This window comes from Bubalus kerabau, chromosome 15 (assembly GCF_029407905.1).
Source record: "Bubalus kerabau isolate K-KA32 ecotype Philippines breed swamp buffalo chromosome 15, PCC_UOA_SB_1v2, whole genome shotgun sequence".
Lineage (NCBI taxonomy): Eukaryota > Metazoa > Chordata > Mammalia > Artiodactyla > Bovidae > Bubalus > Bubalus kerabau.
The window spans coordinates 28549400-28566477 of NC_073638.1; positions in this window are offsets into that span (position 1 = coordinate 28549400).

Genomic DNA, 17078 nt, shown 5'->3' on the forward strand with positions numbered 1-17078 from the left:
CTGGTGGGGATGGGAGTGAGCTAACAAGCCCCCGGGTATGTCCTACCCTTGGCCTCTCTGCATCTCCTGCAGGCCCAGCCAGAGGTGCCAGGGAGGCAGGGGCCTCTGGCCGTGCTGCGTGATGTCACAGTCACTCTCAGATTGCTTCATCTCAGCAGTTATGTGGCTGCCACCGTGGACTGTGCCCTGGGCTTTCTGCAGCGACAGTTATTTACCCACAGACGACAGCCTGCACTCTGTGCGTCACTCAGAGCCCCGGGCAGCACAGGGAAAAGTACCCTTTAATAACATCTCACGCTAGACTTAAGAATGTCCGCCTGCAATAGAGATGCAGACGCGGAGAACGGACTTGTGGGCACAGGAGGGGAAGAAGAGGGTGGGACGAACTGAGAGAGTCGTGCTGGTTGGTGCTAAGTCGCTTCAGTCGTATCCGACTCTTTGCGACCTCATGGACCGTGGCACATAGACCCCTCTGTCCATAGCATTCTTCAGGCAAGAATACTGCAGTGGGTTGCCATGCCCTCCTCCAGAGGATCCTCCCGACCTGCATCTCTCACGTCTCCTGGGTTGGCAGCAGGTTCTTTACCACTAGTGCCACCTGAGAAGCCCCGAGAGGGCAGCACTGGCATATATACACAGCCATGTGCATAACGCAGGGAGCTCAGCCAGGTGATCTGTGATGACCTGGAGAGGTGGGGTGGCAGTCGGGTGGCAGAGAGGCCTAGAGGGAGGGGATTTGTTGTTGTTCAGTTGCCCAGTCATGTCTGACTCTTTGCGACCCCATGCACTGCAGCATGCCGGGGGCGGGTGGAGGGGGGATATATGTATACATATAACTAATTCAGATTGCTGTACAGCAGACAATAACACAACATTGTGAAGCAATTATACTCCAATTTTTAAAACTAAATTTAATTTTTATTAAAAAAAAAAGAAGGTCCACCTGCAGCAACTTGAACATGTCTTCAGGGCCAAGGGCAGGTCCATCAGGGCCCTTCAAGTCCAGCCCGGACTGACTGAGCCTCCCTCCTTAGCCCTGGGCTGTGCTCTAGGCTGCCTACAGACTAGAAGCATCTTGAAATCCCCCTAGTCCAACCCATTTTCCTACTGCTGAGGTCATTAAGGCCCAGAAAGGCAGTGTGACTTGCCGAAGGTCACACAGCCGGTGGGGGCAGCGCCAGGATCAGAATCCGGACCTTCTGACTCCTGTCCTCAGGCTGCTGACCACCTCCAGGCTCTCCCTAACTGCCCGCCCCTTAACAAGCTCAGAAAAGGAAGGACTCTTCACTAGCTTTAGGCCCCTGTGGCAGTGTTGCTCTTCCAGGGATCCTGAGCATCAGGGAGGTTTGAGGGGTGGGCACCCCAGCACTCCAGGCTAGGCAGGAAGAGATGGTCCCAGACCCCTGCAGAAGCCGGGATACCAAGAAAGATCAGGAGCCCTTTAACAACACCCAAAAAGCTCCCTGGCTTATTGGGAGCCTGGGGAGCCCCTGGGCCACGTCAGGGGAGCTTGAACGCCCTCCAACATGAACTGGACTGGATCAGAGAGGTTCAGGGTTCTTTCCATTCCCACTGCCCAAGCCAGACTTCATCGCATCTCCAGTACACAGGGCTGACTCCTCCCCTCCCTTCCCTGGACCCGGAGAAACCCCACAAATACAGGGCCCTCAGAACACAGGCAGATTCCCTATTTCCTCCCACCCAGCTCCCAGCACCTGCTCCCCGCCCCACACAAAAAATGTTAGCCTCCTGGGCCTGAGGCAGCCTGGAATTAAACTGGGCTCCAGAACAAGGAGCCGGAGCTGTGAGGCGCCCCTCGGCCCATGCACCGAAGGCACCAGGGAATCTTGCTTCTGCTCTGAACCAGCTCTGTGACCTGAGGGATAACGGCATTCCTTTCTGGAGCTGGCAACTTTACACAATGAAGGGATTGAACAATCAGCTGTTTTCCAGAGACAGACTCACCCTCTGAGACTGACCTTATGGTTTCTGGGGCATGTGGGGCAGGGGGAAGGCAGGAAGGGATACTCAGGGAGTTTGGGGTGGACATGTACACACTGCCACATTTTAAATGGATAACCAATAAGGACCTACTGTCTAGCACAGAGAACTCTGCTCAATGTTATGTGGCAGCCTGGATGGGATGGCAGTTTGGGGGAGAATGGATACATGTATATGTATGGCTGAGTCCCTTCTCTGTTCACCGGAAACTATCACAATGTTGTTTGTTACTGGGCTGGTATACCCCAATGCAAAATAAAAAATCTAAAAATACATTAAAAAAAACAACCAGCCATTTTCAGACAAGTTTCTACAGAGCATCCCAAGTTCTGTGGAGACGCCTTGGAATCCAGCTTAGTAAGTAAAAGTCTTCAAGTCCTTTATCCCACTTCAAACAGAACAGATTAACTTTTCAGTTTGAAACAATGGGTTCCAGATAAGATTTCATCTGAATGAAAGAGGCTGCTGCTACAAAGAACTTGAAAATTGCCAGCGTGATTGGGAGCCAAAATTCCTTCTAGTTTACGATGCCTCTTAAATGTTTGAAAAAGCTAGGGATCCCTATTAGGCCAAAATCAAAACACCTTCCTATTCATTCATTAATTAAATAGTTCAAAGAGTATTGAGTACTCCCTATTGCCAAGCAAACAATGTTTGGTTTCCCAGGAACTTGGTTCCTCAGTTTCTCCTTATGTCCCCTCTCTGCCAATGCAAGTGTGTTGACACAGTTCAGGGTTGGTATGAATGGGAGCCCCGTGGGCAGTCCTGGGTATTGCTACCTTATCACAGACTCTACCTGGCATTACCAAGGCCTCCACTTGGCTGACAAAGCCCAGGGTTCCCTGTGCTAGCTTCTCTCATGCCCCAGTTCAGCACCCTCCCTGCCTGGGTGGGCACCATCCACCCCCATTGTTGCCGTACCAAGAGGAAGCTGTTTTGCCAAAACACGTACCCAAGACACTTAAGCTAAGTGGCTATTGTTACATCATTCAGTCTTCCTGCCCAGCACCCAGCCTGGAGCCCCGTACACACACCCCCCAACATTCACGCTCACATTTGCCAGATCACAGGGACAACACAGGGGGAGGCAAGGCAGGATGGGCTTGGTGGAAGGCTGCTCAGCACCAATGCCAACACGGAACCCAGAGGTCTCAGGTGAGGGCTGCATACCTGCAGGGACGAAGGGCAGGTGCCAGAGGTCCTAGGGGGTGCCCACACTTTAGGGTCTAGGGAATGGCAGAGTCACCTAAGCCTACTGTCTGCCATCTTGGGAACCTGACAAGCCTTCTGTAGAGAGGCTGCCTCATCCTGGACCAGACTTGGGATCTCCAGCCATTCTCAAGTCCATTGCATCCGTGGTCTTGGAAAACCTGCTCCACTTTAAGTAGACCCAGGAGGGGAAAATCCAGTCTACAGAGAATTGTTGCTTTATCAGTGGGTCTATTTCTGTCTTTCTTTAATAAATGTGACACTTCTTTAAGGATTAAGAATGTGATGCCTTATGAAAAAACACAAAATACACACTGTTTTTTAAGAATAAATGTGCATCTCCATTGTGGCACATTTGTAATTCCACTCTATGTGATTCCAGAGACTGTCATGGAACCAGGAAAGGGCTTTGGGGCAATGTGTCCAACCCTCTCATTTTGTAAGTGGGGAAACTGAGGAACAGAGAACAGAAGATATTTGTCCAAATTTAGAGGAACTAGGACTAGACCCTAGACAATGATGATGAAGATGACAATAAATCTTAGCTATGAATATATGTCTACCTCTATATCTATATGTATCTAACTATGCTAGACATTCTCGTCAAAGAGCCTTATTAGGTGAAAGACACTGTTCTAAGACTTCTTGAAGTAGATACTACATTGGTTCCATTTCACAGATGAAGAAACTAAGGTGCAGAAAGGTTAAGTAATTGGTTCAAAGTCACAGCTGACCAGGAACCTAGTCAGTGTTCTGTCCACCACACCCTACAGCTTCTCCTTTGAATACAAAGAAGCTCCGAGTCTTCTCTGCCTTCTTTCCAAGATTCCCCTGAAGTCCCAACCAGCTCACAGAGAAGCTTCATCAGGCCGAAGTGCATTGGCCACCATCTTTCTCACTACTCTATGAAGCTGATGGTCAAAAAGTACAATGCATCTTTCTACAACGGAGTCCTCAGGGAGAAGGCACAGCCTTGGATGATCAATTACTCCCACTTTGCTCTTATTCAATTTCATTTGTATTAAGAAACCCACTGCAGATAAGATTAAAACCCTCAGGAAGCTCTCTCTGTCCCCTCCTCAGGCTCACAATCTTGGCAGTTCCACCTTAAATAAAGGGACAAGTCTAAGAACCCTAATTAAGGAAGCAATTGTTCAGTTCTTTCATTCCAAGTTAAGTTAGGACAGCCTCCCAGAGTGAACATGGCACCTGCCATACGTGTGTCATTTATTCCATCAATAATGAAAAGCCTGCACTCCATCCTATGCCCCTCCCGTGACCTTCCATGTTGGTCCCTAACTCTGGAGAGGTGAGCTTCCTAGCAGGTATCACCCCCCACCCATCACCCTGTCCCAGGGACTGACCCTTCTGGTAGCTTCTGTTCTCACCCCTCTTGTCTAGGAGCCATGAGGTTTAGGTTCCCAGCAAGTTATCAAGGAACATGACCCACAGCTGAGACCACGGGTTCACTTTCCCCATACTTCAGACAAAAACTCCCTCTGCATTACCCTTACTGCTCACCAGAGGCTCCAATGACCCCCAGAAGCCTAGGGTCAAATGACCTTGGTGAGGCAGAGACATGAGCCAAGAAGTCCAGAGCAGAGGGCAGGAGAGAAAACCTGGGACAGAAAAGTCAAGAAGGAGCTGGAAAAAAAATGACGGGAGAGATGATGGTAAAGTGTGCAGAAACACTTCTGGGGTTCAGAACGGACCACAAGCCCACTGTTGACCAGAACATAGGCTTCCGTTCCAGAGGTGGCCCATCCTTCCCCAAGTCCTAGATTCCACCACATCAATAGAGAACAGAAGGTGGAGATGAGCAGAAAATAAGACCCGAGGAGAAGTTAGAGCACAAGAGGAATGTCCCTCAAGAAAAGAAAGCTGAGCTGAGGAATTGTTGAACCAAAGCTTTGGAAGCCTTCAGATGTACATGGCTGGCTTTTCCGCAGAGGACAGTTGGCTGCTCTCTACCACCAAAAGCAGAAAAGGAAAGTCACCTTGGTTGTAGCAGAAGGAATCATGGTTAGACATAAGGAACACTTTCCAAGCGTGACAATTATGGAGGCTCAAAATAATGACCAAGGGAAGTTGAAAAAGCCCCTTGAAGATCTTAAATGCACATAGAAAGTCACCTTTTTCAGGATGGTTTAGTGAGGGAGTTACCCAAGATAAACTTGAAGCTTGGTTAGAATGCTATTAATAATTTTTTTGTGATTCTCAAACCAGCAAAGACTTCCCAAGAGCACACACACTGGCTGGGGTTCTCAGGGACCACAGAGTGGGAACCCGGGATCCAGCCACAGAGCCCAGGGGGGTGCTTCCTGACCGCTCTCCAAATCCCATCAGCTTCTCCTCCCATGCGGCCCCTTCTACGAATTGTGATAAAGCAGGCTGCCCGAGTAGCTGCCAAGTAGCTCCTAGAAAAGGCACCTTCAATTTCCTCTGAAACCCAAGGTGCACACGGGTGCCCATGCCACACCTAGCTGCCAGAACCTTCCCTGCTTTCCCTGTGCTAGGAGGTTCCGGCCAGAGGTCCCCAGACGCACTCACCCGGCAGCTGTCCCTTTCCATGGTCTCCCAAGGGCTGAAGCCTCCGGACTCAGCTGGTGTCGAAGGGAAGATCCATGTTGGCCTCTGGCGTCCTAGGCATGTAGGGAAAAAGGGGGCTGGAACTGAGTGCCGCCCCCCACCCCGCCCCCCCCGCAGCTGGGTGGGGAAGCTGGTTGGGACATGTGAAGTAATCCCGTGTATGAACAACAGCGCAGAACTAGCCAGACCTGTCCCCTGCCCCTCCTCCAAGGCCTCCCCAGTTACTCAGCAAATGCCAAATACCCGGAGGATGAAGCTACCTTTATTCCTAAAGCTGCCCCCACAAAGTCAGCTATGGGGGAGAACAGGGGTTCCAGATTGCCTCTTTCAGAAGGGGATTCTGGGGAGATATAATGGCCCAAAATGTCCTCGCAGCGCCTGTGAGGATGATCTTAGCCCTGCCAACCTCGGCTCCTAAAACAGGTGCTTCTGAGCCCTCTGAGGTATGATCCTGTCCCCATGGGGATCGGTCAAGCTCGGAGGCCCACCACGGCAGGACAGTGTGAACCTTCATCTGCAAGGACCGCATGTCCACATCTCAAATCAGGACATGTGGTCTGGCAAAAAGAATTTTTTTTTTTTGCTTATTTCTATAAAAACGCTAAAGGAAATTAAATCAAACGGCTTCTAATTATGCACATAATGAATTGCCTCTATTGAAAATGATAAAATGTTATGAAACAAGACATCAAAACCAGTGCAAATAAAACATACAAATGTTTTGAAGGGAAAAGGTTCCAAGAAATCCTAGGGTGACTCATGGTTCCATACCTCTGCCCTATACTGTCAAAAGAAGTCGAGTCTAAAGAAACAGCAAGAGGAGCCGGAAAGGGTTACTTAGCACCTCCACACCCAGCTGAGCTGCTGAGAACAGCAGAAGGCGAGCTTCAGGAAGAACCTTCCAGACTCTGAGTATTTGGAGCACAAAGATCATAGAACTGCAGATCTTTTAGAGCCTGAAGGAAGCCAAGAGTTCATCTAGTGATTCAATCTCCTCACTTTACAGACAGACAACCAGAGAGCCAAGAGCCTGAGGAATCTGTACAAGTCACATCTAACAAACAAAAGCAACAGCAGAAATAATAAGGTGCTGGGTATCCTACCAAATGCTTCACATACAGTGATGCGTTTAATCCCTGCAACAATCCTATTCACCCATCCTTCACTCATGCATTGAACAAATACGTGTTAAGGGCTTCTTATGTTCCTGGCACCATTTTAAGTGCTGGGGACTCATAAACAAAATAAGTGAAGGCCCCTGCCCTATGGCACTGGCATTTGGAGGGTGGGACAGACTAAAATAATTAAAAAAATAAACAGATAGATAATAATGATGGTGATAGATAGAAGATACAGTGTGTTAGAAAGGGGAGAGGGTCATAGAGCAAAACCAGGCAGGGAAGGAGACTGAGAGGGCTGGGGAGGCAAAATTACAATTCGAAACAAGAAGGTCAGGGAGGGCCTCATTGAGGGGACACTCAAGCAACAACAATGGATGTGACTACTATTCTCTCCATTTACATATAGGAAAATGGAAAGTTCTAGATCAGATTGGAAACCATTGGCTCCAATGGTGCTTTGAGGAAAATCGAATTCAGAGGCAGAAGGATGGAGGAGAGGCATTCCGGAGGGCCCAGGCAGAGACCCCAGGGATCTCCAGATTTGGGTGATTTGGGGTGTCACTGCCCTGGCTCTCCAAAAGAACTCAGCTTTGGCCCCATCCCCTTCTTCCTCCCTCTACCAGCCTGCCATGGTAGAGGGACTCCTCCCATGTGATTATCCATTCCCAGTTCAGTTCAGTCGCTCAGTCATGTCCGACTCTTTGCGACCCCATGAATCGCAGCATGCCATTCCCAAGGAGACGCCAAATTGTGCCTTGTCTTCCCTCTTTCCTAGGGAGGCACCCACCCCCACTCAGGCCACCAGGGACTAAGGCTGGAGACTGGCATTGGGCCTTTCCTTCCATGCACCAGACTTGAGGACCCCCACTCTGTCCCCCAGGCAGACCACTGGCCTCCCAGGGTCACCCTTAACTTCATGTCATTCCCTGAAGGTCCCATCAGCCTCTGGTAAGAGCTCAGAGTTGGGGTTCTGGGCCAGCCTGGGGGGATGGGAACCCCAGCTCAGAGATAAAGGCCAGCTATGTGAACTTGGAGGTCTTCAGATTCACTCTCTGGAAGACGGTGGTGACACGTCCGCCCCCAGAGAATACGCCCAGCGCTGTGAGGCTCTGGAGAGGTGTTGATTGTATTTCTTGCTCTGTTCTTTGGGTCCATCTCGCAGGTTGTCTCAGCGTCCTTGCTGACCAAGCCTTAGGATCCACGTGGAAAGCTCCACCAGCCATTGGTTCAGCTCAATCAGTGCTGATGGCTCAACATCAAGCCCCGCAGTAGCTGCTGGGGTGTGGGTGGCAAAGAATAGAAGGGCGGGACCCTGCCCGGGGTCAAGGGGAACACACAGTACATGTGCTGGGCCTGCGAGGTGGGGCTGAGGGACACTGAGGCTTGAAATTCTTCACTGGTAGTTCTCCTCTTTCCAGGGGGGTAGGTGCTGGGCTGGCCTAAGGTCTGGACTCTCCCCCAACAGAACTGGCCTTGGGGAAGACCTATCTCTGCCCTCGGCTTCTGCACTTGCTTGTCTCCATAGAAGGAAGACACCTGGTCACACCGTCCTCAGTTCTCTCCGACCAGGGACCTGACCTTGACCACTTCCCACCCAGAGGCAAGCAGTGCAATGGACCCAGGTGTTCATTTGCTCTACCGTTCATCTCCGCTGCAGTGGGGACCCCAGACCATCCATAACCTCGTCCTTTCCTGCCTCTGGGTCATTTTCCTTCAGGGTGGAGGGAGTTTCACATAAAATATATCATCCATGCAAGCAAGCAAGTGCCTCAAGGCAACCCCAAGAGCGTGAAGAGTGACAGAAATCCCACTACTATTTTGAGACTAAACTCTTGGCACTCCACTTTCACAGCTGCTCCAGTTGCCACTACCCAGGTCCTTGTGAGCTCCTTCCTAGGGCTACAGTCTGGGAATCGAGGCTCTTAGCCATGCTATTTGCACCTGGTTGCCAATGGTCCTGGCTCTTGAATCCTTCAGCAGCCTCACTCCCGAATTTCTACCTTGCTTCCTCTGTGGAAACTCTGAGTGCCCTCCCTCCTAGGCACCCTACTTCTGGGCTTCTCCATCACTCAGAGCTCTGCAGAGGGGTTTCCCTTCAGGTCTAAGGGAAGCCAGGACACACAGACCACATACTTAGAGGCCAGGCAGAGAGGAGACACCAAGCCCACCCTCAAGGGAGTAAGTCACCAGGAGAGACCCCTTGGGTCAAGACACCTGCCCCACCCCAGAGTCTGTACTTCCCCCCTCAGCCCCTGCTCCCCATCCCCCATCCCTGAGTCCAGCACTCTCCCTGAGTCCAGACCAGCAGGGCCACTGGCCTGGATCAACACCAGGTACTTGGCTAAGGATGTTCCCAGATAGTATAAGGGGAGGCTGGGTAGAGTGGTGGTACTTTTTTCCAAACCGAGAAGAAATAACCCATGTGCCTAAATGATGTTCCTGGTCCCAGCTGGCCCCTCGGGGGCCAGAAGACTGAGGAAGACTGGTAGGGGACTTGGCTGGTGGGGCACGGCTGAGGCTTCCCATGTCCTACAGATAAGGGGCCTCTTGGCTTGAGTAATGGGGAGAGCAGAGGGAGGAAGGCCAGGCATACCTAGAAAAGAAAGGTGGGCAGGAAGCCTGAGCATGGCCAAAGGACCACCTAGTGACCCCACAGCTGAGTGCCTCAAAGGGTCTGGAACCCTCAACCCAGGAGCCAGTGTTCCCCTTAGTCGTGGAGTTTGCTACCCCCTGGATCTGGTGCAGGATCAACAGGAGGCAGAGAGGTGCCACGGGTCTTCTCCCCATGACCATCACAGCTGCCATCACTGTCTGGGGTGGTTAGCGTCACCCCAAATCCACGATTAGATGGGATAAACTAGGGAAGAAGCCTCTGGCAGAACCCTGGGCTACCTCGGCATAGTCTGGCTCCCGCCCCCTCTAACAGTGGGCAGTGAGGAAGGCTAGGCCTGTCCTCAGGATGTCCCAGGCCACAGCAGCCAAGCCCTCTCAGATGGACCCTCTGTGATGCCCTTCCCTGGAAGCCACCCAGCTGTGCCCAGATGGGAGTGGAAGAGGCACCATCTGGAGCCAGTCCTTGGTGCCACCTGTTTCCAAAGAAGGATTTGGCGCAGCTGCTCCTCCTCATGATTCGCCCACACCCGTCTCTCCGAATTCCCAGTCCCCCTCCCAGCAGAAGTCAAGTCCCGCTTCAGCACGACAGCCCCTCTCACACTCGGCAGAATGGTTTGGTGACCCTCTGAGTCGGCACTCTGCCCACCTGAACACACCCAGTTCCTTCGCTTGCTCCTGGTGTGAAGGGATGTCAAGGTCTTCTTCCCTTCACGAATTTCTCCAAAATCGGGCCCATGGCTGCTCTGGCCCCCCTGAAATGTGGGCCCAGAGCCAGGGCCCCCACAGTCATATTTACATGGGCTCCTCCTTGAGAAAAAATCAGGTGGTACAGGTGGTAAAGAATCCACCGGCAATGCAGGAGACCCAGGTTCGATGCCTGGGTCGGGAAGATACCCTGGGGAAGGGAATAGCTACCCACTCCAGTATTCTTGCCTGGAGAATCCCATGGACAGAGGAGCCTGGCGGGCTACAGTCCATGAGGTCAGAAAGAGTGGGACGTGACTGGGCGGCTGAGCACACACAGTGGTTCACCAGGACCACCCACCGACTGCTGCTAATTTTTCCACAGGACTGAAGCATCTCAAACAGACTGGTGGCGCTGACAGGCAGGTGGAGGGTATGCCCTGCAGAGGCAACCTGGGTCCACCTGGGCACAGCTGGTCCAATGCTTACAGAGCGTGAGACCAAGTGAGACACTGCTGTGACCACGAGACTCCCACATCAGCAGCAACGCCTCTACTCCTCTCTGATCCATCTGAGAAGGCTTTAAGGAGGAGGAGGTGAGATTCCAGGAGGTGTGAGAGACAGGCAGGAAGACAGGCTGGCACCTTGGGGCTGCCAGGGGGAATGTGAGAGGCCTTAAAGGAACATTCAGAGCAGGGAGTGTTGAGTGGTTTGTACAACAGGCTTTGAGATCTGGCATAGAAGCGAAGAATTGATGCTTTCAAGCCGTGGTGCTGGAGAAGGCTCTTGAGCGTCCCTTGATCAAACCAGTCAATCCTAAAAAAAATCAACCTGAATATTCATTGGAGGGACTGATGCTGAAGCTGATGCTCCAATACTTTGGCCACTTAATGTGAAGAGGCGACTCACTGGAAAAGCCCCTGATGCTGGGAAATACTGAAGGCAGAAGAAGGGAATGCAGAGGATGAGATGGTTGGATGGCATCACCAACTCAATGGACTTGAATTTGAGCAAACTCCAAGAGATAGTGAAGGACAGAGAAGCCCAGCGTTCTACAGTCCATGGGGCTGCAAAGAGTCAGACACAACTTCGAGACTGAACAACAGCAAATAGAATCTCAGCTCTTCGGGTACTACCTCTGTGTCCTTGGGGAAGTTACTCCTCATCTCAGAGCCTCAGTCTCCTCAGATGGGGATAACAGTTCCTCTCAAATAAAGTATTTATGCCCACTCACTGAAATCATTTGTATAAAACACTTGGCACAGGCCTTGGTACATAGTACCCACCAATAAATAGTATCCATTGTGATATCATTTCTAAATTTGGTTGAACAGCAAATACTGCTTTGAGCAGGTATGCTGCTCCTGCTAAGTCGCTTCAGTCGTGTCCAACTCTATGCGACCCCATGGACTGCAGCCTACCAGGCTTCTCCGTCCATGGGATTCTCCAGGCAAGAACACTGGAGTGGGTTGCCATTTCCTTCTCCATTGAGCAGGTATAGAGAGGGTTAAGATCCATGCTTTGAATCCGAAGCCCAGAGAGAAGGATCCTTACTGAAAGTGTGGTGGAGGGAAGCCCTGGGCTAAGACTCAGGACTGGACTTCTGTTGCTGCTCTGTTACTCTTAAGCAACTTCTTACCAGGGGCCCCTGGTCTCGGCTTCCTTACCTCTAAAAAGTGAGGTCCTTTTCAACTCTGGAGAACCGAATCTCTAAGCAGAGAGACTGGGCACAAGAGAAGGGAGTCAATGAAGGGGACCAGGCAATGTGGAGATTGTTGCAGAAGAGCTGAGGAACAGAAAATCTCACAGAGAGAAATAGAATCACAGTCCAAGAAAGAAGAAAATGCCGCCAAAATTTGCCCAGAAAGACAAGAACAGAAGGGTGGTCAGAACCCAGAAAGAAAGAAAAACAGGTGCAATGTGCAGTAAATAAGAATTTGAAGGGAAAATTATATATATATATATATATACACACACATATATATATATTTCATGGTTAAATATAAAAGGAGCACCAAGAAATAATAACTCACATTTGCAAAGCACTTGCATGAATATGATTTCATTCTGTCCTCAGAACACAATCTCATTTTGCAACAAGGAAGCAGAGTCAATAACCCTGCCACTGTCAAAAGTTTATGCAGGATGGAGCTAATGCTCAAATCCAGATTTTCTGCCTTACATCTATGTTCTTACCATGATGGTGTCGGTTGTAATAGACCAGTGTAATGGGTCATCATATTTTTAAATTTTCTTAAGTATCAATATGCTATTTTGATAATAAAGTTTAAAGAATTAAATATGTACATGCTTGTTAGAACCTTTATTCTTTACAACTCAGAGTATTTTAAAAGGACGACTTCATTTGGATGTAAATAACTCTTTTCCTAGCTTCGTTTTTTCAGCTGCTTCAGATGTGTTTTTATCACAGCAGATGAAAAGTGCGAAGTCGTTGAAGGTGAAGCCCTGCAGGTCCCCAGATTAATCATGCTGCGTTTTGCCAACTGTCACCAAAAGATAGACATTTATATTGTTTCCCCAGTGAAAGGGAAACAGTGTGCATTTTGAACTTTTGGCTTTTCTAATATGAATTATTTTTAAAAAGATACAAAGTTATCCAGACTTTAAATCTAGACAACATGAGAAACTTTAGATATTTTGGGGGGGTATAGTTAATTTACAATGTTGTGTTAGCTTCTGGTATATAGAAAATGAGGAAGTTTTATATATATATGTGTATACATATACTTTTCCGATTTTTTTCCATTTTAGTTTATTACAAGATATTAAAAACAGTTCTCTGTGCTACACAGTAAATCTTCATTGTTTATCTATTATACATAGTAGTTTGTATCTGCCAATCTCAAACTCCTAATTTAACTATCCCCTCCCTTCCTTCCCCCTTTTGTAAACATAAATTTGTTATCTCTGTCTTTGAGGAAACTTAGATATTTAAGCACGCAACTATGTTATTCCTTTTCTCCAATAGGTTATTCAGAGTTTGGAAAGAAAGCATGAGCCTTTCTGCTTTTTTGGCTTTCAAAAGATTTCTCAGTTTAGATCAAATTAATCTATAGGAATATGAGTTTTTTCCTTTATGGATATTATTATAGATATTATCCCTCATGGATATTAACACATTAAAAAACACATTTGCAAAGCCCTTTCTCTTTGTTTATCTCCTCTAGCCCTTAGGACAGCACTCCTACATGGACGGGACAGGTAACAATCTCAGGAAAGCCCAGAGAGTCTCTAGGTCCCCAGGCTGGTGGCTTGGCTGAGCCTGGCTGCAGCCAAAGTGCCTGAGAGACTGTGCACTTCACACTTATGCCCCTAATAACTGTGATCAACATAAAAGTTCATGAAGGCAAAACTTCCCTTGAAACTGTCTGTATATCCAACCTAGAACACTGCTTAGGGACAATACACCTTGACCCAGGTCCAGCCCTGGCTCAGTTCCTTCCCCAGAAGTGGAAATTTGGCTAGATCACTCCACTTGAGTTCTCTCAGCTGTGACCTAGCAAAGATAAGGTCTTCTCTGCCTTCCCCTTTGAGATCAAGTAATAGTGTGAGATGGCTCATGGGAAACACTGAAAGAAACTTTTAGGTCATAAGACGTTATTCCCATCAGCTTGAAACTATGTATAAACACATCTGCCTACAATTTGTCTTCACTCAATGCTTTTGACTGCTAAAATGTGCCCAGAATTCAGTTCAGCCTTCCAAGTTTTATAAGTTCATATTGGGGTTTTCTTTTTAGCTTTAATTTTCCTACAATGAGGGAAAACTAAAGGGGCTTAGGGGTTCCTGATGGAGACCCTTGAAGCACTGAATGGTGGGCATTACACAGAACAAGACCAGATTTCCAGCTAGTTTCCAAAATTCTCCCCCAAAACATCCAGATTCCATGGACCTTCGGAGCTGTGACTACCCTCTGAACCACCCTCTAGTAGGCAGTATCCAAAACTATTTGTAGCACCTTTTGGTTCCCTTTCTTGAGTCAGAGCAGAAGGCTCAGGACCCACTACGTTAAAGGTAGCTGTTGCTGTTGTTGCTGTTCAGTTGCTATGTTGTGTCCTACTCTTTGCCACCCCATGGACTACACCAGGCTTCCCTATCCTTCACAATCTCCCGGAGTTTGCTCAAACTCATGTCCGTTGAATAGATGATGCCATCCAACCGTCTCATCCTCTGTTGCCCTCTTCTCCTAATGTCAACCTTTCCCAGCATCAGGGTCTTTTTCAATGAGTTGGCTCTTCGCATCAGGTGGCCAAAGTATTGGAACTTCAGCTTCAGCGTCAGTCTTTCCAATGAATAGTCAGGGTTGATTTCCTTTAGGATGGCCTGGTTTGATCCCGGTGCCTGGATCATATTGCTGAAATATGTTCCCTTCCATTTACCACTCAGCCCCTGAAATCTTGCTTAACTATTTTACATCGGTAAACAATAATTTTCTGTGCACCTATCATGTACCAAATACTTCTCTGGCTACTAAAACAGCAGGAGCAGCCCAGCATGGTGCCTGTCCTCATGACACTTGCCCTTTCATGGAAGCCTCATTCTCTTCCATCCTCACACTCCCCATCTCAGGACTTTGCTGCCAGAAGAGTAGCTAATGTGTATTGAATCCTCTTTATGGGCAGTGTCTCCATCGATTGCCACATCAAACTTACGAATGGATACTTTTATCCCCATTTTACAGACGAAGATGCAATCAAGGCTCAAAAAGGATAAGTAATTTGCCCAAGAACACATAGCTAGTAAGTGCTGGAAACGTGTCTGAAAACAACTGTGACTTGACAATTCTTTGTATAGAGAAGTTTCCAATTTTCTCTATGGTTGGTTTTCTGAGTGAGGCTACTATTTTATCTATAATGGTTAAGGATGTAAATTAGACTATGGCTTAAAATATATATATCCTAAAGTGAAATTCAGGTTATATTACTTACAAGTTTACTATCTGGATCTCAGTTTCTCTATCTGCAAAAGAGAATAATGATACCCTATTACTATCCCATGGAGTTTCAAAGATTAAATGAGACAACACTCAATACAATGGTAGTATATTATATCATACAACATTCCTCTTAAGCACAACTTTTTCAATAACCTTAAATATTGGAACTTTTCACCATCTTTAGAAAATCTAAAACAAATATTGAAAACTAGCTTCTCTCTAGTTGGATTAAGGTGTTTGTGATGGGAAAAACTCGGTGTTCATCTTGTTTCCCCATTCCTACCTTACCCACAACACTGACACCAGAAGGTGGGTTTTTTTCCCCACACCAAGCAATTTGTGACATGAGATGAATGTGCTATGATTTAACTCAGTTCTGACACATCCCACGGGTTAAGGGCTCTGTCCCATAAGACTGCTCCCAACTTCAGATACCATTGCAAGTAATAAGGTCTCCGCTTACCTACAACATTTGTTCAACTTAAACTGCAAACTGGAGGATCTCATGACCTCCTCCCCCTTGGATTCAGTTACTGACTAAAACAAGTCACCAAACTCAGGGAAATGTTTACTCACACTTACCTTTTATTAAAGGGTATGATAAAGGACACAGATGAGCAGTCGGATGAAGAGATACACAGGTGAGGTCTGGAAGGGCAGGAGTTTCTGTCTCCACGTTATCCCTCCCAGCGCTCACCAATCTGGAAGCTCCCCGTGCCCCAGACTATTGGGATTTTATGGTGGCTGTCTTAGGTAGGCATGATCAATTGTCAACCCTGTTTCCAGCCTCTCTGCCCTTTCTAGGGAATGAGGGGGTGGGGCCGAAATGTCTAAGCTTCTCATCATGACTTGGTCTTTCTGGTGGCCAGCCCCCATCCAGGAAGGCTCAAGAGTCCACCCAGAGTTGCCTCATTAGAACAAAAGACACTTGTATCACCCAGGAGATTAAAAGAACTTTAGGAACTCTGGGTCAAGAACCAAGGTCAAAGACTAAAACACTAAAACAAAAGATTCTCCTAGCATTCTATTTACAAGGGATGCAGGAGCCCTGTGACAGGAATTGGAGGGAGCAGAGACCAATACATATATTTCTTCTTATTTCACAATATATTTTCTTGAATTTGGACACTATTACTTTTACCTGAATTAATTGCCAACATTAAAAAACCTGTAGAAGTTTGGTCTCTCTTCCAAGACTGGACAATATTTTCCAGAAGAATACACACAATTAGTACTCACTAATTGACAAGTAATTCTTTTGCATCACCTCACAATGTCTAGGATAAATCTAAGCAACCAGTCAGTCAACAAGTCTTTATTTTTTAAAGAAAACTTTTTATTTTGTATTGAGTGAGAGTCACTCAGTCGTGTCCAACTCTTTGTGACCCCATGGACTGGAGCCCACCTGGCTCCTCTGTCCATGGAATTCTTCAGGCAAGAATACTGGAGTGGGTTGCCATTTCCTTCTCCAGATTTTGTATTGGGATATAGCTAATTAACAAACAATGTTGTGCTAGTTTCAGGTGGACAGCGAAGGGACTCAGCCACCCATATACATGTATCCGTTCTCCCCCAAACCCCCTTCCATCCAGACTGCCATGTAGCATTGAGCAGAATTCCCCGTGCTAAACAGTAGATCCTTGATGGTTATGCATTTTAAATACAGCAATGTGTACATATCCATCCCAACCCCCTAACTCCCTTCCCCCTGTCCTTTTCCCCCAGCAACCATAAGTTTGTTCTGGAAGTCTCAACAAGTCCTTATTGACTCTCTACTATGTGTCTATCAGGAGTTGCTTAATAACTAAATTTCCTCCACTGATCTCCCTATCACAAAGAAAAATTACTGTGACTAGGCTACACCTCATAGGGTTATGTGAAGATGAATTAAGACAGGACATAAA